The 27,620-nt window shown below is 39.9% G+C and overlaps 1 long non-coding RNA gene across 1 annotated transcript in view; it reads left to right on the plus strand.

Moving 5' to 3' along the window:
* The window catches only part of LOC309804067, a 313,329-nt gene that overhangs the window by 128,873 nt on the left and 156,836 nt on the right, over positions 1 to 27,620 (plus strand). The window contains exon 2 of the long non-coding RNA XR_014294047.1: positions 21,218 to 21,439. This is a non-coding gene — a long non-coding RNA (uncharacterized lncRNA). The remainder of the gene's footprint in view (positions 1 to 21,217; positions 21,440 to 27,620) is intronic.

The raw sequence follows: 27,620 nt of genomic DNA on the forward strand, positions 1-27,620 counted from the left end.
AAACAGGTTTAGAAGGCAAGACAGTGCTGAGGAAGCCTGGGAGTGGGAGGACTCAAGGATTACTGAGATGTTTGGACAAAAGGGAGTAAACTCCATGGACAACTTCTTTTGCAACAAGAACCAGTTAAGATGTTCAATTTTAGTGGGAGTGATAGACATACCTCATTTAGTGCCATATAGAAGGGTACTCCACAGGTCCTAATCAGCAGTGGAGTAGAAGTAGGACAAGTAAGAAAGAAAGAGGATTGAAGCTGGGTCTAGGCTGTATCTGGGGCAGATGTGGGGTGGTATCTGGTGGGGTGTCAGCTGAGCTGTAGCATGACTGTGGAGTGGGCAGGTTCCAGGCAGGGAAGGAGTGGGGATCCCTTAGCCTGCGTTAGGACTGAGGGCCATGAGATGGTCCTATGGATAAGGGAGAAGGGACTCTAAGGGAAAGAGCCACAAGCAATGAGGACCATCACAGACTCGTGCAGGCAAGGGCACCCTAGAAGAGCTGGCTCCATGTCTGCTACCCCGGGTGCCCATGGGCATGGCGGGGCTGCCATGGCCTGTGCACCTGCTCTCATTTGCCTTCCTTGCTCTTGAAGGATTGGACAACTGTGGTGTCCTGCTTGTCTACAGGTGGCTCTAAGGTGTTCCCAGACTTCACTTGGTAGCCTGACCTCAGGAGTTTTGGAAATGGTCCCTTTTTGTTCTCTTCCTAAATGCAGAAATCCCCTCTGTTGATGACTCTTCTCTCCAGGTGCTCCTGGACATCAAGGAAGAGGAGAGAGTCCAGCAGCCTACACATGCTGCTTGCAGGGTCCCCCCACCACCACCAAGAGAGGCCTCTGCTGAGATCAGGTCAGGGACCAAGTGAAGTTTGCACCAGAATCTGAGTGTGCTTTGGTGCTAGAAAGGGGATATCCATTATTTCCTGGTTCATGTGTCGCACCACACACAATACAAGACCTATAATAGGCACTTAATAAGGAATGTCTAAAGAAACCAGTGAAGGACTGAATCCTTGAGCTCATAGAATAATCTAGGGCAGCAAATGAATAGTGACTTAAGATACTTTTTTGGGAGACATTACATACTTGAGAATAAATTCTACATATAAATATTATTTGTTTTCTGAGTAGGGCTATTAAAATTTCTAATCTAGTTCTATTGTTCTTCCTCCCACTCCTGTCCTTCATCTATTCAATTCTGCCCCCAGCCTCTGCCACCCCAAGTAAAAATTTTTTATTAGGTCCTTAAGTATTTTCCAGAGTTTTTAATGTAAAAGTAAGCAAATTCACATATATTTTCTTATCCTCCCTCCTTTTCTACAAGAAATGTCATGTTATATTTATTGTTTTGCATGCTACTTTTCCACCTGATAACAGATGTTAGAAATCTTTCCTTATTATTTGTGCTTGCATTCTTTATTACCAAGTTGCATAGTAATGATGGACATTTGTTTGTTTTTTCCCTCATCTTTTGTATTATCAACAATGCTTCAATGAATAACTTTTGCAAGATTGCAAGTTTCCTTGTAGAATAAATTTTCATTAATGGCATTTCTGACTGAAAGGGTACATGCATTTATAATTTTTGTGGCCATTGCTGAAAGCCCTCCATATAGGATGTACAAATTTATACTCACACCAGAAATATATGTGCCCATTTGCCACAGTCTTGCCAACAGAGCATGTCATCAAACTTCTTACAATTTTGCAAGTCCAAGAGGTAAATTATATATGGATTTATGTAATTGCTTATATATCAGTGTCATCCTCCCCCTTTCCCCCAAAACACAGACACACACATACACACACACACAGACACACACACACCCTTTTTCACTAAAGGTTTCTGTTAAGTGAATAAGTGAAGGGGGTCACTGGCCTAAGAAGATAGTATAGTATCTTGCTCTTTCAGGAGAAAAGAAAAGCCTAATTGTCTGAAGCCCACTCTTTGGAGACAAGGGGATAAATGACATGATCCACCCAGACCTAAGCATTGTGTCCTATAAATTCAGGAAGAAGTAGAACACTACTGGAAAGTACCAGGTTGTAAATCGCTGAGAAAGAACAATCTCCCATGCGTAATTCTGCGACACTGTCCAGTTGCTTTGATGATAAATGTTTGATGTGAATCTCTTTCTATCAACAGAACTATACATTGTAAGGTGAGGCTAATCAATGTCATCAGGAAAGGTTGCATATTACAGTGATTTGAGGAGAGAGAGGCAGTGCAATGAGACAAACCAGAATGCATTCGTGCATTTTCTGTCTGTGAGCGTAATTTGCTTCTGTAATTTTATTCAGCAGCTCCCAGATGGAATATAAAGAGATTTCCATTTTTGTTTATCTTGTCCTAGATCATACTTTTGGTTAAATTAGCCTACAAAGGGCTTCCCTGGTGTTGCAGTGGTTGAGAGTCCGCCTGCCGATGCAGGGGACGGGGGTTCGTGCCCCAGTCCGGAAAGATCCCACATGCCGAGGAGCGGCTGGGCCCGTGAGCCATGGCCGCTGAGCCTGTGCTCCGCAATGGGAGAGGCCACAGCAGTGAGAGGCCCGCGTACAGCAAAAAAATAAAATAAATAAATAAATAAATAAAAAATTAGCCTACAAAAAGTTTTCTTCAGTATTTTGGTCCATCAAAATATCTTTGGTTTACAGGTGTCTATCTGTAAACCATCTTTGGTTTACAGATGTGTAAGAAACTGCTTTGGTTTACAGATGTGTAAGAAACTGCTGACATTATACAAATGACACCTCCATTTAATTACCCTCTTTTTTTACTTCCTACTGCATCCCACCACTCTAAATGAAGGAGTATTTGTAATTTAAAATTAAATTAAGCAGCTTCCTACAGTAACCTTAGTCCCAAGTTTTCCAAGGCATTTCAGCTCTATTGAAATTATTGTAATAGTTAACCAGTATCAAGCAGTTACTAAGTGTCAGGCCAAATACTTGTATAAGATGATTAATCCTCATAGTAATTTTATGAGATAGGTATGGTTATTATTTCTATTTTAAAAATGGGAAACTGAGGACCTGATAGGATAAATAATTCACCCAATATCTCTTCCTACAAGGACGGAGTCTGGTTTTGAATGCAGATAGTTTTGCTCCAGAAAATGGAAATTTAAAGAGAGAGAGAGAGAGAGAGAGAGAGAGAGCATGTTTCTTTAGGTCAAGTAACTGCTTGATTTCATCCAAGGCTCATTTAGCTGACTCAGATCTTTCCCCCCAACTCAAAAAATTTTAATAACTTTAAAGGCACTAAAATAATAATAATGTTGAAAATTTCACCTTTACTATGACCACCACAAAAGATTTTATAATTTTTCTATGTTTTCTTTGTCTTTGAACACATACATATTTTATGTAGTTGTAATCATAGCAATCATAGTAACTTTATATTTTGCTTTTTCAATTAATAGCACATCATAAATATTTTTCACACTGTTACATGGTATCCATAATTATTTTTAATGACTTTATAATATTCTATGCAGTCAACCCACTAAATCAATTTAGTGGGTTGAATCACAAGTTCATTTAAATTCTTCTACAGTCATAGGTCATATGGCAATTAATATTTTAATGCTTATAGCTTTATGCCTCACTTTGAATCACTTTTATAGGATAAATTCCTAGAAGTGGGTAAAAGAGGCATAAAAGACCGTCCCAAGTGCTGCTGCCTTGGTGGTGAATGAGCCTCTGCCTTTCTCCCCACAAACTCACCCGCAGTGGTAATTACCTAGGATTTTGAAGTAGTTGGGTCAATTTAGCAGATTACAGTACTATTTGAGTGTGAGTTATTTATTTTTATTTCATTGCTAAGTCGAATGATAATTCACTTTAGAAATAATATGAGATACCTTAAACAAATAAACAAACTAATCTTCTAATTTACATCACTTATGCTTTTTTCTTTTTCCTACCTCAACACGTAAACTAGGTCCTGAGTGTACCGTGTTTGATCAGGAAGAAAACAGTCTTCTTAGCTTTCTGCCATCGTTAGGGAGTGATGCATTATGTTCTGACCTGGGGAACCTTGGCCCAGTGCATTTGAAGGACCTGTACTATGTTTTCATTGCCAAGATCTCAAGGTGCATTGAGTGACATCCTCTGGTAAAAGGAATTGAGGAAGTGGGTAAGGACATGGTACAAAAATGAAACTGGAGACTCATTGTTCTTAACTCATTCTAATAAGAAAATATGCAAACACAACTCCCAATTGCCACCAAAGTGAAAATCTACACTTTCCTCCGTGAAAAACCATCTACGTTGATTTTTTTCTTGTATCAGTGAAGGTCAGAATGAAAAATACCTCATGCTTTAAGATTATCCTATAAATAGGCTAGTTTTTGCTGAGAGTGAGAATTTTCCCACACAGCTCTAATATCTCATTCATCTCCTCTCCTCTACAAACACAAACAGCTTAGGCATTATGAACAAGCCCACTACAAAGCAAAGCCCATACGGGGGCCCTTGGCACTGTAATTCATAGGGACAAAATACCTTGATATATATTCCTTAGACACTGGAATTATTGTATAAAGCTGATAGTTTTGTCACTTTGCTCAACACACATTACCTGAATTCCTTTCTATAACAGGGCATAAATAAGATGTAAAATGACACCACTGAACATTGCAAGGCCTTTTTAGGGATTGCATTACATGAGAGGAAATGGACTAAAGAAACCTGTATCAGTGATCAATTTTTCTTCTTCACACATCAAATAAAGACAATCTTCAGAGCAGTTACAGTGGTGTGCAATACTATATATATATATATATTTGTAATTAATGAGTAAAGCATAAGGTCCAGAGAGAGTTCTTGGAAATCTGAGTGTTTGAGAACAAATATGTGCCTTAGCTCACTGCCTTAAATTTTCATAGGCCTTTTACATTTCAAAAGTAATATGTATGCTAGGGTCCAGAGATGACTTTTTTTCCTATATGAATTCTTATGTTGGTTGGTTGTAGTTTTTAAGAGTAGAGATAGACTAGTATAGCTTTTGTAGCGATAAAAGTTGATTTTATTGAAGGTCTGCTTTATTGCTACTGAACACAATGCATTTATTATCTACCTTTATTTTCTCTGAGGAAAGTCTCAGAGAGAAAAGGAAACCTTTGCAAATCTCTGCCTTCCAAAAGTTTACTTCAGTGCATTGATAGTACCATGGATAGCACATTCACATCCATGAAACATTTTGAACCTTACAATTGCCTAGTTAGGGTAAGTAAAATTAATTTCCTTTTCTAGGTGAAGAGAGTATCCCTCAGTGATGCAACAGGGTCACCACAGGCCTTTGCTCTAATCCCTACAGCACCATGGCTCTACTGGGAATAAAAAAGCATCTGAGATTACAGACCAAGTTTTGGTTGGAGGGTTAGGACCTATCCCTCTCTGCATTCCACGCATCACTTGTTGCCTTGAAGCAGGGTATGAATCCAGTGTCAATTCTTGTGAACTTCAGCCTGTTCCTTTGCAGACATTTCCCAGTCATTCCAAGTCTTTGTAGTTTCTCCTTCTCCCCACATTGAGAAAACAAGAGGCAGGTAAAGGCTGCAGACTGAGTTGAGGGGCAAGTTTTAAATACCGTTTTTTTTTTTTTTTTTTTTTTTTTTTGCGGTATGCGGGCCTCTCACTGTTGTGGCCTCTCCCGTTGCGGAGCACAGGCTCCGGATGCGCAGGCCCAGCGGCCATGGCTCACGGGCCCAGCCGCTCCGCGGCATATGGGATCCTCCCAGACCGGGGCACGAACCCGCATCCCCTGCATCAGCAGGCGGACTCTCAACCACTGCGCCACCAGGGAGGCCCTTAAATACCGTTTTTGCATAACTGGAGGCAGGTGGCCAAATAGGTGAAAATTACATATTTTACAGTGAAAATATATAATTCCTAGGAAAATTTCTGAAGACAGAAGGGCCAAGAAAGATTTGAATTTGCTCAGATCCTTGCAGCCTTACATCCATAAATTTGTGCAAAAAGCATACTTTGGAAGCTCATTCAAATACTGTACCCATAGAACAGAATTTACCATAATCCAGACTCTTTTTGGGTCTCAGGAAAGATGTTTATTTGCTAAGTTGCCACATGGATTCCATTATAAGGACACTTCCTGGAAATTAGCCCGCTTCGAATCTTCTCCATCCTCTCCCAACCTTAATAATATCATAATAAAATGTCTATGTATATAAGACAAGAAGTCTGGGAAATTTCTCAGAGATATTTCTGTTTATTACTCTGCATAAAATGTACCACAACGGCCATGGAAGAATTGAAATGACTGTAACTGATTCTGTATTACCAACCTCAGCCTACAATGTTTCGCCTGTTTTCAGTGGGTCTTCATCTTATCTTCTTCACACTGTTGAGTAAGGTGAAAGACAAAGGTGCATCGTTAGAGAAAACTTACCTTGGCAATTAGCAGTGGTAGAAAAGAAAATGTCCTTAGGAGAAGGAAAGTGCAATAACATTTCACAGCTAACAGCAACTCTGGCACTGTGATACTAACTCAACCTTTAAGGTCCTGTTTCATCCTTTAGGTTTACACAGCTTATTCTGCCCAGGCAAAATGAAGGGGGCAAGTTAGGTAATTATATGGATGATGTAAAAGCTCTCTTCTGCCCCTGCTTTCTTCCCTTAGGAAAAAAAGATAAACGTTGGTTCATAACTTTTCCTTTGCACAAAGATCTGTATTGCTTGAGTGTTGTGTGTATGTGTGTGTGTGTATAAATAATATATATGTATGTGTGTGTATTCTCATATTCACAGAGCATGCCTAGTCCTATTGCTGTTGTAATATTAGGTGTAGGTTGAGTAGTCTATATACATTTGTAATGGCCAAGCTGAGCATATCATATACAATCCCCCTCACTTTTCACACCCATTTCCCTACCAATATTGGAAGAAGGGAGTTAGTGGTGACATGCTGTGTCAGCAGTGCATTCTAGAGTTGTAGCTGGAGCAGTTTTAGTTCTCTCCTCCCCCAGGACATTAAGACAACAGCACCTCCTTCAAAGATGGTGATTCTGGAGGATCGATACGATATGTGAATAAAAGCCAGTTGCTTTCCCCAATTATTTTGAATAAATAAATATTAGCAGGGTTCATAGCTCCCTCATTACTTAAGTTTTTAGAAGCTTAGCACTATAACTGACAATTCTGGAATATTTTGAGAAGGGAAAAAATAACCACTTTTGCATTTCAACAAAATAAGGAAGAGGGACTCTGTCTTCAGGGTGTATGGAAATACATACAGTATTTAGAGTAATGGATTTACTTCATGTGAGTGCAGATAACCATCACTTAACATGCCATAAATCATATTACATTATACACAACTGGTTGGAACTGTTGAATAATAATCAAAGTAGGCATGACCAGAATGCCAGGCAGAATCCTTCCAACCCAGCCTTTTACTTCCTGGAGCTTGTGTGGACTAGAACAGGCAGTGGAAATGGAGAAAAAAAATCAAGATAAATAGGATCAGTGAAGAAACATCAGTGAGGTAATGTCATATTCAAGGAGTCATGATTTGTATCCTTTTTGAAATTTTCAGTAAAACAAATTAACATAGGGTGCTTTACCCTGAAAAGGCATGGCCTTAATCTATGGAGCATGTGGGAAAAGCCCCCTTAGCTTCTCTCTGTACATAGACCGTTGTAATCTGCCACTAGACAGTGTGGTTGGCCTGGAAATTCAAGTTAAACATCCATAAGAGATTTTCAGTTTCTAGAGCTTTTGAGGGGCCACTCTACGTAGTGGAATCGAATCCTTGGCAATTTGTTTGCTCTGAATAACTCTGTGAATATGGACTAATATGGTTTGACTATTAGGCATTTGAGATGGCTTTTCAGGATTAACTCCTAGCATACTCTCTCTTGGTGTGTGTTAGATGTGTACTCACAAGAAGCAACAGCCACATAGGAAACCTAGGGTTATTTTATTAATAGCTGGCTAAGTGCTCAATGTTCTCTCACTGCCTGGCTTTTCTGACAAGTTGTGCTGGAGCAGGTGGACTATTCCAGGAGACTCAGCGTGTACTCTTCCAACCAGTGGTGTAAACAAGGATGGAGAGTCAGTCAAAGAACAGGATCTTCCATACGTACCTCATGGAAAAAGAAGGCACAACGCTATTGAGCACCACGCTGTTCTAGAGACTGGTAGTAAGGGGAATGCACATCTTTTATCTAGGCAGGGCACACAGGATGGAAGTTTCAGCTACTAATGAGCAGGTTTGCCCCTGAGTGTGCAACATATCAGAGTCTTTCCTAATTCCCTCAATGAGACATTTCTGAGCCTGAACATGTGTAGTCTTCATACTTACTTCTTTCTCTGGACTCAGGTTCCTACACCTGTGATTCTCAAAATGGCCCCCAGAGCAGCAGCAGCAGCAGCACCTGGGAACTTGTTAGGCATGCATGTTCTAGAGCCTTACTCAGACTTATGAAGCAGAAACACAAGGCAATCTGTTTCAACAAGCCTCGCAGGTGATTCTGAAGCATGCTAAAGTTTGAGAAACACTGTTTTAGAGGAGTGCGTCTCAAAATTAATGAGCATACAAAACTACTGTGGGTCTTATTAATGACTGAGTCAATAAGAGGGGCCTGAGGCTCCTAGGTGATACCAGTGCTGCTGGCCTGGGCACCATACATTGAGAAGCAAGGGTTTGGGTGTCATGGCTGCTATTGATATGTGTAGTTTGGAGAGTTTTAGTCTGGTGGTGAATGTCTTCCTTCCTTAAGAAGGAAGCATTAACCTTCTTTCCTCTGGGCAACTATAGAGATTATCATATTCTATAATTATTTGTCTACTTCCCCCTACTCCCAATTGATATCAACTTTTTGAGGGCAGGAAAAATGTCTGTATTTGCAGCAACTTTCAGTGCCTGGCATGTAGAAGTTCCTTGATAATGAGAGATAGAGCATATCTATGGCTATATCCATATAGCTCGTCAGTAGGAGTTGTATTAAAACTTGTTGCAAAAGCTTGTGTGTTATTTATTTGGCAACCTTATTACAGTTATTTTCTGCCAGCTTATGATAGAATGGTAAAATCCACAAGGCTGAAATTCTTCAAGCACAGCCAAAGTAAGATGAACTTTTTGTCTTAAATGGCTGTGTCTCCAGTGGAGGGTGGGAGTGAAGTAAAACTGATTTTGGCCTGGTTCCTGGTGAACTGTGACTAAGGGGTTGTTAATGACTTTCCTCTTTGAGTTAGAGATTGTCAGTCCTCAGGAGAAAAACTGGAGAGTTCAGCATTCTATCTTGAAAAGACTACTCTTATTTTACCCACGACAGAAGCTGAAATTCTTTTCTCCCTCTGCTCAGAATGACATGGTCAGTATTGTGGATTATCTGTTTTTTAGTCTGTTTCCCCTTAGTCAGTAAATTCCTGATAAGGATGAAAGTATTTACCTAGCTTGTGAAAATATCCAATATTTTATTATAAAGGACCCTGGCTAGTGAGGTCACCTCTCCACCATAGCATCTCCTTTGTATGCTCAGAGGAATTTTCTCTAATAGTGTGAAAAGTGACAACATTGGCACTGGGACAAAGCTAGGGATATCTGGTAAAATCCAAGTGAAGCTATCCTATCATCACCCAAAAGAAAACCTACTGGAGGGACTGGACTATCTGTCTTTGTAGAAAGCAAGTCCCACATTAAAAGTGGCCAGTAGGTAAGAATTTCATGAAGAATATAAAGTAAAACTAAGGGGTCTAAACTTACCCATCCTAATTTAAATGAACGTTAAAGGCTTGAAAACATATCCTTGCAGATGCAGATTCTATTTATCGCAGTTATAGGTTTCAGTGGTGCTCAATAAAGTTCTCCAAATTTAAGAGCAGTGGCCAAAGTACCATTTACCCAAAGACCTAGATAAACGCCTTTCTTCCACAAACTACAGAAAACAGTAGGTCGTATTGCATTTTCATTAGATCTTTAATTATCATAGTTCCTCACAAAACATTTTATCTACAACTTCTAAATTCATTTCACTTGGGATCACAGGAGTTAGTCTATTGGAGTGATTTTCAGTAAAGTCTGGCTTTAAGACTGTCTGGCTTTCACAGATCAAGTAGCAGGTAGGTAATCTATTGTGCCCTCCAGACCACCAGGACTATAAACTGATTTGAAGCTCTGGCCTCATGGAATGTTTCCTCTCTGGGCAGCTATCCAGAGACAACAGTAAAGAGGGCAATTATCTTGTTTTGTAGTCATTCATAGTCATTCTCTCTCATATCAAAACACTTCTTTTTCAAGTTTATATTTTAAAACAAAAATTTTCTATTAATGTGAAAGAATCATCTGACAAATCTTTATTACATTTGTCAAAGGATATTTTGCTCCTGGGGGAATTATCAATCAGATATGAACCTGAAAAAACATATCTAGGGCTTCCCTGGTGGCGCAGTGGTTGAGAGTCCGCCTGCCGATGCAGGGGACACGGGTTCGTGTCCCGGTCCGGGAGGATCCCACATGCCGCAGAGCGGCTGGGCCCGTTAGCCATGGCCGCTGAGCCTGCGCGTCTGGAGCCTGTGCTCCACAACAGGAGAGGCCACAGCAGTGAGAGGCCCGCGTACCGCAAAAAAAAACAAAAAAACGAAAAAACAAAAAACATATCTAAAATCCCTATTATCACTGTTTTCCTATATTTACCCTTATATAGCAAGCAGCCTGAGAACTGAAGAGGTAACCTTCCTTCCAGAGTTTCCAAGTAGGAAGGACAAAGGCTCTTATCTTCCTTGAAAAATTTGTGATAGCATCATATGTCATTAGGAAAATGAAAATTAAAACAGCAGTGAGATACTACTACACACATATTAGAATGGTCAGTATCTGGAGCACTGACAGCACCAAATGCTGCTGAGGGTGTGCAGCAATAGGAACTCTCGTTCATTGCTGGTGGGAATGCAAAATGGTACCGGCACTTTGGAAGACAGTTGGGTAGGTTCTAAAAACCTAAGCATCCTCTTACCGTATGGTCCAGCAACCATGCTTCTTGTTACTTACCCAAAGGAATTGAAAACTTATGTCCACACAAAAACCTGCACACAGATGTCTATAGCAGCTTTATTCATAATTGCCAAAACTTGGAAGCAACCGAGATGTCCTTCAGTAGTTGAATGGATAAACTTTTGTGTACCCAGACAATGGAATACTATTCAGCATTAAGAAGAAATGAACTATCAAGCCATGAAGACATAGAGAAAACTTAAATGCATATTACTAAATGAAAGAAGCCAAGCTGTAAAGTCAAAATACTGTATGATGATCAACTGTATGACATTCTAGAAAAGGCAAAACTGTGGAGACAGTAGAAAGATCAGTGGTTGCCAGAAGATAGATGGGGGTGTTAGGAGGGGTAGGCGAATAGGAGAAGCACAGAGGATTTTTAGGGCAGTGAAACTGCTTCATATGACACTATAATGATGGATATATGTTCTTACACATTTGTCCAAACACAGAATGTTCAACACCAAGAGTGAACCCTAATGTAAACTATGGCGTTTGGGGGATTTTGATTATGGTATAGGTTCATCAGTTGTAACAAATGTACCCCTCTGGTCGGGGATGTTGATAACGAGGAAAGCTATGTCTGGGTGGGGACATATGCATACATAGGGGGTATATGGGAAATCTCTGTACCTCTTCTCAATTTTTCTGTGACTCTAAGCCTTCTGTAACAAAAAGTCTTTTTTTCCTAATATATAAATAAACCCAGTATTTATTTTTTAAAAATCTATTACAGTTTAATTTATGGCCTAGAGAATGAAAAACATACCTGATTATGAAACAAAAGGATATTAACTCCAGATACTGCCTAGTCTTCATAGGGTCAAAGAACAGGGTGATTATCTAAGTCTTACGTCTTAAAAGTGATGGATCATGAAGAAAGATTAATAGATATCTCATTCTACCTCTTCCAGAACAGGGCCCAGGCCAGATTGCTAATTACTGGAGGGCCAAATAAACAGAGGGCACTCAGTTTTGGAAGACATCATTCATTCATTCATTCATGGTACACATTTTTTGTTCAATAAACAAGTGAAGGAACCCCATTTAGATGGTATAACAACATTCTGTGGGCATTTAGAACATATCTCGAAGCAGCCTCTTCTGTATGAGAGCCATTTCGCAAAAAGCCTATCCAGCCAACAGGAAAAACCAGGAAAGCTAGCAGCTGCTTAAATTTGGGCAGGCCCTGATGATTTATTCTGATGCAACAAGCAATGGAATCTAAACGTGGTATGGGAGGCAAAGAAAAAAAGAAGGAAAGGAAGTTTGGTGACTCTGCTTATACACGAGCCTTCTCTCAGCGTTAATGTAAGAAAAGGAAATGGCATTTTAATTTTCATTAAAATTCAACAAGCATCAAAGTCAGAAAACAGATCGTCTTTCCCCATGGCTGGAAGCATATAGAAACATGAGCAGGAGCGTTCTGCTGGGTGCTGCTGGGGGTTTCACTAACCCAGATCTGTCAACCTGTATGTGAGCTCAAACTTGTAGGGAGGAGGAGAAGAGGCTGAGGAGGGCTGGGTGGATCCCTGTTCAAGCAGACAAGCAAGCCCTTGGCTAGTTCTGGAAGACACTTCCTTCCTTCATTCCACAAGTCTGTACTGAATCCCTTCTGTGTACCAAGATGTGGCAGTGCTCTCAGGTTGCCCCCAGTCTAATGGAAGAGACAGATAAGCAAGCAGGCGACTGCAACACAGTGTTGCAGGGTCATATATAAGAGCTTTAAGAGCATAATCAAGAAGGGCATTTACTTCTGACCTGGGTGGTTCAGGGAAGGCTTTGTAGGGGAGGTACCATCTAGGTTGATACCCAAAAGATGAATAAGCCAGGTGACACCCCAATAGTGTGGACAGGAGAGGGGGGCAGGGGAGCAGAGAGGAGGCAGCAGATGATGGCATTGGCAGAGTTCACAGCATGTTCAGACGCCTGGAGAAGAAAGGGAACGTGGCCCGTTGGGAACCGACAAATAGTGCGTGAGGCTGAAGCATGTTCTGGAGAGAGAAGTGAGGCTGAAGAGCTGAGGAAAGGAAGACCCGTATACGTCACACTAAGGGCTTTGAATTTGCATCAAAGAGTCTCAAAGGCTCTGCTCTGGACACTTTTGGAACCTCTGTATAATGTGGATTGCATGGAGGAGGGGCCGCACCCCACACATGGTGCCTTTCACATACCTCAGGGCACTGAAGAGAGTTGTTCATATTTCTCTTCACCCCAGATCAGTTATCAGTATCTGAAGGGCAAAGAGCAGTCTTTGAAAATGTCTACATTTCCTCACTATGGGGGTAAGTAACCTATCGGGACCTTCTGTGTTGAGGGCAGGACACAGGCAAAAACACATAGGCAAAAGTACTAGTCACTTCAAAACAAGACAACCACCAGCCTTTCCAACACTCTGTGAATCCAGTGCCATTGGTGGATAATAGTCATGGTAGGTGAACAGTGTAGTAATTGGTTCTTTGGACAACAGTTGCACATTTCAAGACATTTCTCTGCCCTTTCAGTACATTAACAGTAATGAGGCCAGTTATCAAAACAACTGCCAGCCTTTTTCTAACCGGGCAAACATTTCCCACCAGGTGGCAAATTATGAATCAATCCCTTGAAAATTTTTAAAAAGGTAACTATTTGAGAACAACTGTGACTTTGGGATCTTTGAGTAATCATATAATGACTACGCAGGGAAAGGAAGTAGGCTAAATAGCAACAGCCTTAACGATGCAGGAAGGATAGTTCATTCGTTCATTCAGACGTTTATGGAAACACCACTATGCATCAGGTGATGGAAATTGAAAGACAGATCAAACACTGATGCTGTGCTCAGGGCCTTACAGGATGGGTGGTGTGATGAGGGATGGAGCACAGTCATTATAATACAGCAGGGTAAGTGCTGTGACACGGACCTGTCAGAGGTCCTGGGGAAGCGGCGGGAGTGGATGGTGAAGGGGACATGGGCTCAGCCTGGGGCTGTCTAGTGGGTCGAATGGTGGCTCTCCCAAAGGTATGTCCACCCAGAACCTGTAAATCTGACCTAATTTGGAAAAAGAGTCTTTGCAGATTTAATTAAGTTAAGGATCTCCAGATGAGATCATTCTGGATTCGGGTGGGTCTTAATCCTATGGCAGTGTCCCTGTTAGAGACAGAAAAGAAGACAAAGACATAGAAGAGAAGGCCATGTGAGGATGGAGGTAGAAAGAGTTTTGTTGCTGAAAGCTAAGGAATGCTTACAGCCACCAAGCTGGCAGAGCCCAGACAGGACTCTCCCCTAGTGCCTTCAGAGGGAGTGTGGCTCCACCAACACCTTGATTTCAGACTTCTGACCTCTAGAATTATGTGGGAATAAATTTCTGTTGTTATAAGCCACTCAGTTGTTGGTCATTTATTACAGTAGCCTATAAACTAATACAGGGTGGAAGCTGTGAAAAGTCAAAGAAACTTCTTGAAGAGAACATGCCTGAGTGAAGTCTTGAAAACAGTGAGAGGGAGACAGCTGAAATGATTCGAGTGGGTTTAGGAGGATGATGGACAAGAGGTGGGAATGGAAGGGCATGTGATGTGGTGTTCAAGGAAGTGTCTTGAAAAATTAAAGCAGTGATACTGAAAATGTACTTGTACCTGATTATCTCATGGTTGAGTTGATGTGGCCAAAGAGAAAAGGGTTATACGTAGGCACATGCTTCAGAAAACATTTCTGTGGACAAATAGCTTTGGAAAATGATGTATTATATATACTATTTGTATTTTAGAGATCCAAAGTTCACATAAACATATTGACACCTCATGGAAATTCTCTTTCCCCTAGACTTTTAAACTTTGTGCCTGTGTATGTGTGTGTGTGTGTGTGTGTGTGTGTGTGTGTGAAATACCTACTAACAGTTCAAGAAAAACAGCACTTCCAGAGCATGTTTAGGAAACAGTGCCCCAGATAATGTTTGGACAGGATGTTAGGAAGACTCCCTCCCTCATGCCTACCAGTGTGAAACCAAACTGTCAGGGCTCTTTTCCTTTTTTTTTTTTTTTTTTTTTTTTGTAATTATGTAATTATGGGAGGTTCTTTTGTGATTGTAATAATTGTATATTTTTTGTAATTTATAATGACAACTTTTTAAAAAAGTATTTTTTGATAGTTGTTAAAAGACTAATCGTTTGCTTCTAGGAGTTTACCCTTTAGGCCAAGGCCTTAGAAATTGTGAAAAGCTGATTCTTTTTGCAAAATGGGTTTAAATCAGGACTAATGTGAGAGGCCATGAAATGTCCTAAGAGTAAAAGGCTCAACCTCAGCATGGCCATTGGTGGATGGAGGGGTGAGGATGCAGGTAGAGAAAGTCCTGGGGAGAGTAACAGCCAGTTCTGGTGTCTCCAGAGTCTGGCGGCACCAAAACTGTGTTCACTCAGCCACTGACTCACTTTGACTAAGTGTGGTTTGTTTTTGTAGCCCTTTCTCCCCTGCTCTTTCATTCTGATTTCTGGCCAAGCAGGCAGCCCCCTTCGGGGGTCTGAGAGAGTGATCTCCATGACTAAGTCCTGGGAGCAGGGCATGCGCCAGTGTCCTGGTCATCTGCTCTGGCTTCTCCTAGGATACTGCAGTTTTTCCTCAGGGTGAGCAGAAGAAGAATGACTTTCAGAGGATGACATTTACAGATAAGTTCTGTTTGACCGAAACAAACTGCAAATGTGCAATGATCCAGCCAAAGATAATTGAAAAGATTTTATTTAAGTAACAACAACAAAACCTCCAAACCAATCAGTTCCTGAAACCTACATTTTATGGTGGTAACTTCAATTACAATTAAATGACGCCAAGCAGCTCAGAGTCACTCCTGAGCACTCCCATATCATGGTTCCCAATTTAGTTCACTTGGGGCTTTTGAATTCTTAACCAAAGGCAATTTACAGAAATAATTTTCTTCTGTGACAAACATTCAAAGCTATTACAATTTGATCTGTCCTCTCTCTCTGTGTTTCTTTCTCTCGGCTTAGTTTTAGCTTTGTGCTTGTTTGTTTTATAGATTAGGCCTGGTTTTAAAGTATTTGTAAATCTTTCCCTAAGTAAAGGACAGCTTGCTGATCTGTATGCAAACAATATACTTGCCTGCCTTAAAAATTTAAGATTGACTTTGAATTGACCCCGTGCTTTATCCCTCAGTGGAGAAAAATGAAAGGATATTTATAATACCTGTGGACATTGTGTACGATACCAGTGGGAGTTTTCTCCAGTAGATGAATAGCAGAAACATGGGCAGACTAAAATGTGGCAGATATAGGCAAAAGGAAGATTGAAACTGATTTACATAGCTGGGTATTTCTTACTGTAGCTCTCTGTGGTTTCTCCCTCTCAGATACCTACAATGCTGTAATTTTCTGTAAAAATAAAGAATATAAAACTGAAAAAAAGCACACACATTATCACATACCAACAACTGAGCCCTCAGAAGTTTATAGTACAAGTTTCATTTTTTCTTTCTAAATATATTATAATTTTGAGGACAACTTAAACAATTTTTACAGTAACCTTTTTACCGCCTAGGGACAAGCTACAAAAATCTCATTTATGTTGGAAGTTCATGTGCTTCAAAATACCCCACTGCACATCAGTTTTCACCATTAGCAGAGACGTTCTTTGTTTTATTTTTTGAACCTCTTTTCTTCACACTGCCTTAAAAATTAAAATAGAGCAGAACATTGACCTGGGATGAAATATGGATTTTTTTATGCTTCTCTCAAACTCAAATTTTATTAAGGTTATTGAAAATAAGATCACTTCACTTAAAAACGCCAGAGAAACCCAAAGGATAAAATTGCATGAGATTAACATACCTATTCTTATCCTACAACAAACATATCTCAGTCCAAACCTCAGGGTTTCTTGGACTACACTATTTCAGAGCTACATTTTTTAGTGTTTAGTTTTGATTTCCACAGTAGCACATTAACTGTCCCACGTTCTCAAACGAAAATGTTGAAATTCTCCAGGTCACTTTAGTAGTGGCTGGAACCAGAGTCTTCATATCCTAAGGATCATGAGTTAAGTCTCTTCCCTAAAAGTTTTGCATTCATTGGCTCACAGTGACGCGACTGGAAGTGCTGGGACTGAGCATCCCAAAAGGGCATGATTGGGAAAGTAATGAAAGACAATGCTCTCCTTTCTTTGCCCCTTGTCTCCTTTCATGAGGACCTCCTACCCACCACCTGTTGTGTCCAGGGCTCACAGACTCCTTTCTATTCCCTTTATTTATCAAGAAACTATCTGATATCAGTCTCATTCACTGAGTGCCTAGCAATAAATGTTATTGAATGAATAAATGAATGAGTGAATCCTTTACTTTCCAGTTTGTGGAGACTAATTAGAAAGAAAGATTAAAGAGGATGAAATGGGTCATACAGTATGAATAGATCTTTCTGGCAATAAAAGAAAGAAAATAAATCATACTTGGATCTTCCAAACCCAGTTTTTTCTTCATAGGGTAAGTGGGAAGAAATATGGCTAAGAAGAGTTGATACCTGTTTCAGGAGCAGAAGGAAAATGAGAGGTGACAGGAGAGGGATAGAACCTTCTGGTAGAAATCAAATTATTCCAATACTTTCCCATGTGTTCTGGCCTGATGTCATTATTGAGGGCAAAGGACTATGCAGAAGGGAAATTACTATGGCATTATGATGTGTTCTACAGCAGGAAGGAAAGAAGTCAAAGTGTTTAGTGGAAGTTAAAGAGATATGTTTGCAATATATACAGGAGTAGCTGTACAGGCCCCTAAACTTTGTGGGAGAAAGACTGGGTTTGGCAAACCTGTTGCATTTCCTGATAGCTCTGCAGTGCAGGTAACGAAGCATGGAGCTACATTTCCTTGAGGTGGAAGCTCGGCCTCCTGGTTCCTAGGTGAGCTACTCTGGGCTTAAAATTGCCCTTTCTCTCCGTCTTTAACCTCCTGGTGGTCCCTTGTGTGGTAGGTGGGAGAGAAGAATGGGGAATCATCAAGGGAAATGAGGTCACCCCCTGTGTGGGAAAGAAGAACTTAGGATTCCTCCATGCATGCTATGCTGAGTCAAGGAATGAGATTCCTTCATACCTCCTTTTGGAGTAATTGTCAAAATACCGTCTGTCTTGTGGGTCACCATTTCTTTACTGGGAGATGTTAGAGTTAAATAATGTGTTGCCTTTACTGGGGGAATTTGAATTTTATGACATTTCTTTCATTAAGCAGTGAGAAAATTTGATCCTTGTTAATGGGAATTCTGTCATTATTATTCAGCTGCAGAAAAATTAAGGTGTTTTACCAAAGCCTTCTTAGCCCTCTCCAAACAAAATGAGGAGGAAAGCTTCCTATTCTGCCTGTGCAAAGAGTGGCTGCTGGGAACAGAAGTGCCAAGTTCAACCTAAAAGGGGTCTAGACCCCTTACACTGTGATTCTGTGTCTCTTACCTTACAAGAAAGAGAAAAACAGCAGACCCTGACATCCAGGAACTGGTCTGATGCTAACAGCCAGTCCTCAGTGTTGTTAGAAGCTGGCCTGGTGCTCACAGCTAGACATGCTATTGTCCTGTTGGACATAAACAATCTCACAGAACATGAGCATCTGGCAAGAGCACTCTCAGCCCGGGATAAAATGAGAAAACTTGAGCCCACTGCATAATTTTTTTGAGCACAGAGAAAAATAAAATCACCGTGTAATCCACAAAGTACCAGACATCCCCTTTCTTGGCTAATATGAAGGACTGCTACTTCTTTAGCAATTATAGCTCACTCTAGTCTGCCTTATTTATAGGTACAATTTATTGAGCTAACCTATTATAGAATCATTGCCTCTTTCAGACAGCCTTCAATCCAGGGAGAGCACCTACTTCCTTAGACCCTGCCTCAAAATACCATAAGTCCTTTCTAATACTCTCTTATTGAGATACCCACAGTTCCTTGTGGTGGGTGTTCTCCTTTGCTAATAAACCCCCAACTTGTTCATCCACGGATGTGTACCTGGTAGCCTTGGGCTGGAGTGAATTGCCACCTCACTGTTCCTGAAGTGTGATAACCTTGCCTTCTGTTGGACACTTCAGGACTTTGGTCATTGCTTTTCACACACCTGCTGCTAATACCTGAATCAGAAGACTGACATAGGCTATAGATACTTGAAAGTTAGGACTCTGATTTGCAAATGAAAGAAAACCTAACCCGAAAACTCACTAAGAAAAAAAAAGGTGAGGATAGTCATTATCTCATTTAATGAAAAATTCCAGGGATACATCTGGCTTCGAGAAAGTCTGTGTTAAAGGACATCCTGCCATTTGCAACATGGATGGACTTTGAGGACATTAGGCTAAGTGAGATAAATCAGACAAAGAATGGCAAATATGGTATAATATCACTTATATGTGGAATCTAAAAAAGCCAAACTTGTAAAAACAGAGAGTAAAATGGTGGTTACCAGGGGATGGGAGGGAGGATAGGAGAGGTATTGTTTAAGGGTACAAATTGCAGCTAGTAGTAAATAAGTCCTAGAGGTCTAATGTGCAGTATAGTAAATACAGACCACAATATTATATTATAATCATCAAACTCTCTAAGATACTAGATCATAATTATTCCAACCACTAAAAAGAAATGATAATTATGTGATGTGATGGAGGTGGTAATTATCACTACGATGGCAATCATACTACCATATATAAATGTATTGTATCAACATGTTGTATTTCTTAAATTTTTACAACATTATATGTCAAATATATTTCAAGAAAAAAGAAAGTCTGTGTAGGAGATTGAAACAACATAATCAAAAATTGTTTCTCTCCATCTCTCATACTTTTTTCTACTATATTGGAAACGTTCATCTTTTTTGTTGGTTCTCATAAGCCTGTCACAATGCATCAGGAAAGTGCACTGTTCAAATGGCCTGGCCTGGGTCATATGGTCCACCTCTGTAACTAGATATGATCCCACCAAGGCCAAATGGAGCAAGAGCTTGAGATATGGGAACTGTCAGGCTGAAGTTCATTGCACATTATGAATCTTACTGGGGGCAGGGATTTGAGAGGCAGCGACTGAAAGCTGGAGCAAAGAGAATTTGTGGAAGCACAGGTTTTAGAAGCTGTATAGATGAAAGGAAAACCCTAGTCCTGCTCATGCTTGCTGGTATAGCAGTACTCTAAATAGCATTTTAGGGCTGGATGGACGTTGATGGGGGAAATATCAAAAAAAGAGTTCAGGGGATATGTGGAAGCTAAGAGCAAGATTTTAATGTTTAAAGTACAGTTGATCCTTGAACAACATGGAGTTAGGGGCATCCACCCTCCACGCAGTCGAAAGGGTGCATGTTTAACTTATCGTCATTGGTCTTCTCTATTGGAGGTTCCTCTGTATCCGTGGATTCAACCAACCTTAGATTGTGTAGTGCGATAGTATTTACTATTGAAAAAAATCCACGTATAAGTGGCCCCGTGCAGTTCAAACCTGTGTTGTTCAGGGTTCAACTGTATAATTATGTGGGTCCAGTGTTTTCCATTAAGAAGTGAATACAAAAAAAAAAAAAAAGAAGTGAATACACACACAATAAAACAGGCTCAGGCTTCCCTGGTGGCGCAGTGGTTGAGAGTCCGCCTGCCGATGCAGGGGACACGGGTTCATGCCCTGGTCCGGGAAGATCCCACATGCTGCGGAGCGGCTGGGCCAGTGAGCCATGGCCGCTGGGCCTGCGCGTCTGGAGCCTGTGCTCCGCAATGGGAGAGGCCACAGCAGTGAGAGGCCCGCATACCGCAAAAAAAAAAAACCAAAACAGGCTCTACGGAAGCAAGGAGTGACGTAGTTTTCCTCTGCCTGGACAGCTCTCCCTGTCACTCTTCACTGCTTTCCTATTCTTCCTCAGGTCCCAGCTAAAGAACGTATCCTCTGGGCAAGTCTTTCCCAATCCTTTAAAGGTCAGATTCCATCTGCTATAAATTTCATAGTATAATTTCCCTAAAATTTGCATAGCATTTATCACAGTTTTAATCTTAAATTTATTTATGTAATTGCTTGCTTAGTATTTGATTTCTCTATTAGACAGCAGGGTCCAGGAGGGCAAGGTTTTTGCACCTAGTGTCTTATCTGGCACATGTGAGGTATGCATTGGATATTTACTGATAAATTTATAAGCAAACACCCCAAGAGGTGCTTTTAAAAGTATTTAAAAGCATACTATACTCTTCTAATACAGACTGTGTTATTTTCTTCTTAAAGGTAATAAAGGGTGAACAGATATTCAGCCACATCAGATGAGAGATCTGAAGTCTACATTATGACCTGAGGACAAAACAATTATAAGCCTTTCAGCCTTATAATCTTGAGGATTGTTACCAAATGACTGCTTGGGGTTTCTGTTCTTGGCAACACCATGATGCTACAGGAGACCTGAGTCCGAAGGTTGCCTGTTTTATTTCAGGTCAGCTGAGCAAGAACCAAGTGAGTATCATTGACCTAACAACATACACCAATGGCTTCTCACACGCACTGAGGTTTTTTGGGTTTGTTTTTAGTCTCTATTCCTAGTGACATGGTTCTTTGTAACAAGTAAACTAAGACATTTGTCTATGACAGTGATTTTCAAACCATCACTGGGGAAGTAGCAGTTTTTGAATTTCCAGACTGTTGAGGAATACCTTTTTAAGGTACAATAAAAGTAAATTACTAGTAAACAAAAATACACAAAATACACGCCTAAGTTTTTATAGGTGAAACAAACAAAATTACTATGTCAAGTTGCTAAAAAAAGTTTCTAAACACTCTCAGTTGTGTACTTTTCTTGCTTCTCGTGGCAACCTTACTTAGTCTACAACTGATATCTTACTATTTGCAATGGCAGAAAAAGTCTCAAGACACCAGTTCAGTTCACACGTAATGTGTGTGAAACCCCCAAGAAATTGTTGTCTCTCTCACCAAATGAGTCTGTAAAGGTAGGAAAGTCAATATCAGCAGATAAGCTTTCTGTTCATACAGTGCAATTTGAGAAGGTAACAGGATTGTTATGGGGCTCCACATGACTAACATTTTTGTCTATCAAATATTAAAAATTCAATGGAAAACACAGAAGATACCTAAAAAGCTGTATGAAATGAGTGAAGCATTTTATATTTGGCCAATGTTTTAAAACTCATTATCCACTTTAAAAAGTAAAATGCATATTTCTTTAAAATCTGGGGCTTCCATTTCTATTACCCTAGAATTTAAATATAAAGAAAGAGGTGGACTAAAGCACTATAACATATTGCCCTCTTACAACAAATTTCAGATCATAAGAATGGTAAATGTGGTGCTGTTAAAATGATTTCGTTAACTTGTGACCAGTATGACAAGACACTTCATTTCAAATCATTGGTTTTCTAGACAAAATATACCACTGGGATGAAATCACATTTCCTTTGACAATCTGTAGGAGAAGGAAGCATCTATGGGAGAACTACATTATCATAATTGTGAGATTAAAAAGACACACACAAATAGCATCCAAGTTATCCAACACTGGGAGACTGTAAAGCTTGATTATTGCAAAGGTGGATTGGCATATTAATTATAAATAAGACTGACACTTGAAGCATATTTTAGATTTCATGGCAAACTTCATCATTCTAAATATAGTTTCAGATAATTATGACACATTTGGTGCTAAGCTATTTTAGAATTCAAAACACTTCCATCTTGGAATGGTTGCAACAAATCAGGGTGTTTGATCAAGGCTGCAGAGAAAAGACAGTGGATTTAATATTCCAGGTCTCCTCATATTCTGCTTTTAGCTTTTATTTTCTGTGCAGGTTAAGTTGATAGAGCTTTTGCAAGGCGATGGTATTCTGAGTGCAAATGGGATTTGACATTTTGAGTGTAAATAAAAAATGGTTTGTCTTCCTGCAATATAAGTCACTTTTCACCAGCAGTTAAAATAAAGTGAAACCCACAGAAATGTAGGGTTATTCATTTTCTTGTAAACCATCCTGAACTTCATTTTCTTCATTTGTAAAATCAAGGTGTTAGACAAGATAATCTCCAAAGTCCCTTCCAGCACTAATATTTCAAGAATTGAGTTGTCAAACATTCGGGTTTAAGTCCTGGCTTTGTCTCTTTACTCCCTGTGTGATCAGGGAGTTGTTGCTTAAACTCTGTAAATCTCAGTTTGCTTGGCTCTAAGATAGGGGTTAAATAATTAATTCAGCACATATTTATTGAGTTTCTCTTTTGTGCAAGGCAGTGAGGACACTGGTGTGGATGTGGCGGAAATGGTCCCTGCTCTTGTAGAGTTTACATTCATCCATTAATTAATTCATTCGTTCAAAAAGTATTATTGAGTGCCTACCATTTAATCAAGCAATGTGGTAGGTGCTGGGGATACATCAGCAGATATTCGTAGAGTGGAGGCAGGTGGCCAAAAAGCCTCAGCAAACAGCAATAGATACTATGATGGAAACAAACATGAAAATGAGAGCACAAGGCAGGACCTATGTCCTTTATAAGGAGGTCAGAGAAGCCTTCCTTATAAAAGTGACATTTATGCTGAATATTAAAGGGTAAAAAGAAACTAACTATGTAGAGTGGAAGAGAAGAACCTAAGTGCATCTGAGTAACAAAAAGAAAATCAACGTAGCTGGTAGTAGTAGGATGAGACGACCATTGGAGAAATATTCAAAGGCCTTAAGAGTTTGCTTATTCTGAGTTCAATTAAAAGCTACTGATAGTAATGATAGTCATATGACTTTGTGATAGTAATGGCAAGATATGAACAGTCACTTGACCTAATTTATATTTAACATCTTTCTGGCTGTTTGGTGGAGCATGGACTGAGGGGCAGCAGTGAAGGAGGGAGGACCAGGCATGTTGCAGTAGTTCAGGCAAGAGATCATGGCAGATGACCTCCAGGAGAGGCAAGGGAAGTGGGGAGATGCAACCCACTGCAGAAACAATTTAAGGCACAACAATCAGATTTGCTCATGAATTTCATGTGGGAATTTAAGAAAATGGCAAAATTAAGGCTGTCCCCTAGTGTTGGGGACATAGGTTTAGGGAGGAGAATCAGGAGTTCCATTTTGGACATGCTGTATTGAGATGCTGCTAAAGAGACAGAGCAGAGCTGTCAAGTCATCAGTAAGATATGTGAATCTAAAGCTCGTAGAAGAGGACTGGGATGGAGAAAAGTAAATATGGGCATCATGAGGAAAGGCCACAAGAATAGATGAGATCACTAGAGAGCAGAGAGACAAAAATGGTTTAGTTCTGAGCTCTAAGGAACTCGCCTATTTAGAAATCATAAGAACAGGTCCCATAGGAAAAACTATCAAAAACAGTCAAAGAAGGAAGAGGGCATAAAGACATTGTGCTGTTAGAAGCTACCAAAGAAGAACAGTTCAAGAATGAGGGGGCTCAGAAGTGTTGAAAATTGCCAAAGAATAATGGAGATGAGAGAAGAACATCCACAGGAACAGGCAACGTGATGTTTGCTGGTCAGAGAAGATTGAGTGACATATTGGAGGAAGAATCCATTCTGCAGTGGATTAAATTGTGCTATAGGGGATGAGGGAGTGGAGATAACATTTCTGAAAAATTGGGCCTAGAAGAGAGCAAAAAATAGGTAGTAACTTGAGACAGATAAGGCTCCAGGAGTTTTTATTTTCCTTTTTAAAGATGGAGGTGTCGTATAGAATTGATATGCTGATAGTAACTAGCCAGTGGAGTAGGAGTGTGGGTGGCAGAGTCGTGGTGCAGAAGTTGCTGTTATAAAATGTAAAAGAGGGAACTGAGAGAAAGGAAAGTCCTTGAGAAGCTGAGGAAGCTTAGAGTCTGGAGCACAAACATAGGGCTTAGCACAGGGTGTGGCATGTAGTGACTGGCCAGTAAAGATAGGTATTCATGATGGCGATGGCTCTAAGGAGCTTTTCCTCGTCTCTGTGTTGGCCTAGCCTGGGACGAGGCTGCAGTTGGAGAGAAGAGTCCTTGGAGTGTAGAACAGTGGTGGGCTCACCAGTTTTTCAGGTCTAGTTATCAGTGGCTTCCTAATGTAAAACAGCAAATTTAGGGGAAAACATTCTTGACAGTAGAGGTTTAATCACAGGGCAAGCCTGGACAGGGCAGAGAGGTTTGTAGGGACATTAGAAAAGAGTTCTCTTCCCTTGCCTCCTTCCCACACTCTGCCACTCAAAACCATTTCCTCTCTCGAGTGCAAAGTGGTGCAACCTCATGGAGAAAAATTTGGCAGTACCTAACACAACTTCTCATGCATTTGCCTTTTTATTTATTTTTTAAAAATTTTTATTGGAGTATAGTTGCTTTACAATGTTGTGTTAGTTTCTACTGTACAGCAAAGTGAATGAGCTATACGTATACATATATCCGCTCTTTTCTGGATTTCCTTCCCGCTTAGGTCACCGCAGAGCATTGAGTAGAGTTCCCTGTGCTATACAGTAGGTTCTCATTAGTTATCTACTTTATGCATAGTATCAATAGTGTTTATATGTCAATCCCAATCTCCCAATCATCCCACCCCCGCCTTCCCCCTTGGTATCCATATGTTTGTTCTCTACGTCTGTGTCTCTATTTCTGCTTTGCAAATAAGATCATCTATACCGTTTTTTTTTTTTTTTTTTTGCCTTTTTACAAAGCACTTCTCTGCTGGGAATTTTACCCAGAAGACACACTCCACAAACATGAAAAACAAAAATGAAAACACATGCAGAAGATTCATCACTGTGGCATTATTTGTATAAACAAAATATTGGAAACAACATAAATGTTCATTCTTAAGAGACTAATTGAATAAACTGTGGTATTTTCACACAACGTAGTACCATGCAGTTGTGCAGTTGTGAAAAATAATCAAGTGATAGTGATTTCCAGGATATATTGATAAGTGAAATATAAATTTTATATGTATATATATGTATAATTTTTTGGTAAGAGGTTACACAAGAAGTATAAACAGAAACAAATGAAAATGATTATGGGAGGTGAGTAGGCATACAGGGATGGAAATGGGATAAAAGTGGGAACTCTTTGAAAATAACTTTATATTTAGTTTTGACTTTTTAATTATGTAAATGTTTAAAATTTTCTAAATAAAAAACAAGATAGATTAGATAGATAGATAGATAGATAGATAGATATCAGGTATTTCCAATTCCAATATTTTTCAATTCTGATTGTGGATTCTTTTTATTATAAATCCTTTCCTTTTATTCCTATAGCCAGCTCTGTCCCTAATTTTCTCAGCTTAAAAATACTGGGTCAGTATTATCCTGCACTGTCCTGACCCCATGAGCAATTTGATTATGTCCAAATTGCAGGCTGTCATTTACTGCCATATTTCACTGTAAGTTAGTAGCATCACTGTCTTAAAACACACTCTTAAGTAGCTCTTAATACTCTGTCTTAAGTTACACTTGACCTCCTGGGCCCAAAGCCAAGCAGTGACATGGTCCTTCTGCCTCTGGTTTTTGGGGCAACCTGTAAAAATGACCCTTGGAAAGGTTTCCAGCTATTAGAAGGACATGTAATTCTCCTGTCTCCTTCTCCTGAGCAGTGGAAACAGTTGGTCAGTGTGACAGCCTCCTCATTCATTCCAGAAGTAATTGTATCAGTTTGACATTGTAGCCTGGGGGATAGGGGCTATGAGAGAGTAATAGGATTTAAACTCCAATTCTTTGCAGCTGCTGGCTAGGATTAGTGAATAGAGATAAATAGAACCCTTTTGCTATTTTTATAAATAACAGCTTTGATATAGGTTTAGATTTGAAACATCCGAAATTTCTCCAGAGATGACATATAAAAACTACCAGTGGAAATGTACAGAAAACCTACCTTTGGTTAAGGAATCTTTCTCAGTTTCTCTCCCAGACGTCATTTGGGGAAATGATCTCCGTAAGGTTTTATTATTACTGATCACTCTATACTCCTTCTTGGGCATTTGTCAACAAATTGCTCCAGTAAAAGCACTTGCAATAAATCCCGTGTGCCCTGTGGATTCATTGCCTTGAAGGTACAATCCTTCTTGGAGATATTGCTGTTTGGTTGTTCAATGACTTTGTAATTTAAACTGTAACTGGTAGAAGGAAGAAAACAATCTCATCTTCTCAAAGTAATGATTTAAAGCTACTATGCTGAAGACGTGAGAGTTTCATGGCTCTGTCGTTTCTGTCTTGTTTCTGTGTTCATTAGAGTGTGCTCAAACTGAGGAGGGGATAGTTAAGTCTGAGAACTATCTCAAATCAAGCAAATGTGTTTACTCACGTTGGAGAAGAAAAGAGAGGGGACACATGCTTAAAGTATTCAAATATTAGAAGGGAATATCATTAAGGGGAAACAGGCTGACTGTGTTTCCAACAAGGCTGAACTGTAAGCATTGGTAGGAAGGTACAAGGGGGCAGTTTTGAATTTAATAGAAAAATGAATTTTCTAACACTATCCAGCAGTGGAACAGATTGCCCAGCACTAAAAATATCCAGGTAGAGGTTCAATAACTCTGTCAAGTCTATAATTTGTTAATCTCCAACATCTCCTGTCAATTTTAAGAGCCAATTCATTCATTAATTCATTCCACATTCATTCATTCATTCACATATTAATTATTATTGAGGAATTGTCATGGATACCAAGTTACTGCTAGACA

Source organism: Mesoplodon mirus (assembly GCF_964341445.2).
Source record: "Mesoplodon mirus genome assembly, chromosome: 1".
Taxonomy (NCBI): domain Eukaryota; kingdom Metazoa; phylum Chordata; class Mammalia; order Artiodactyla; family Ziphiidae; genus Mesoplodon; species Mesoplodon mirus.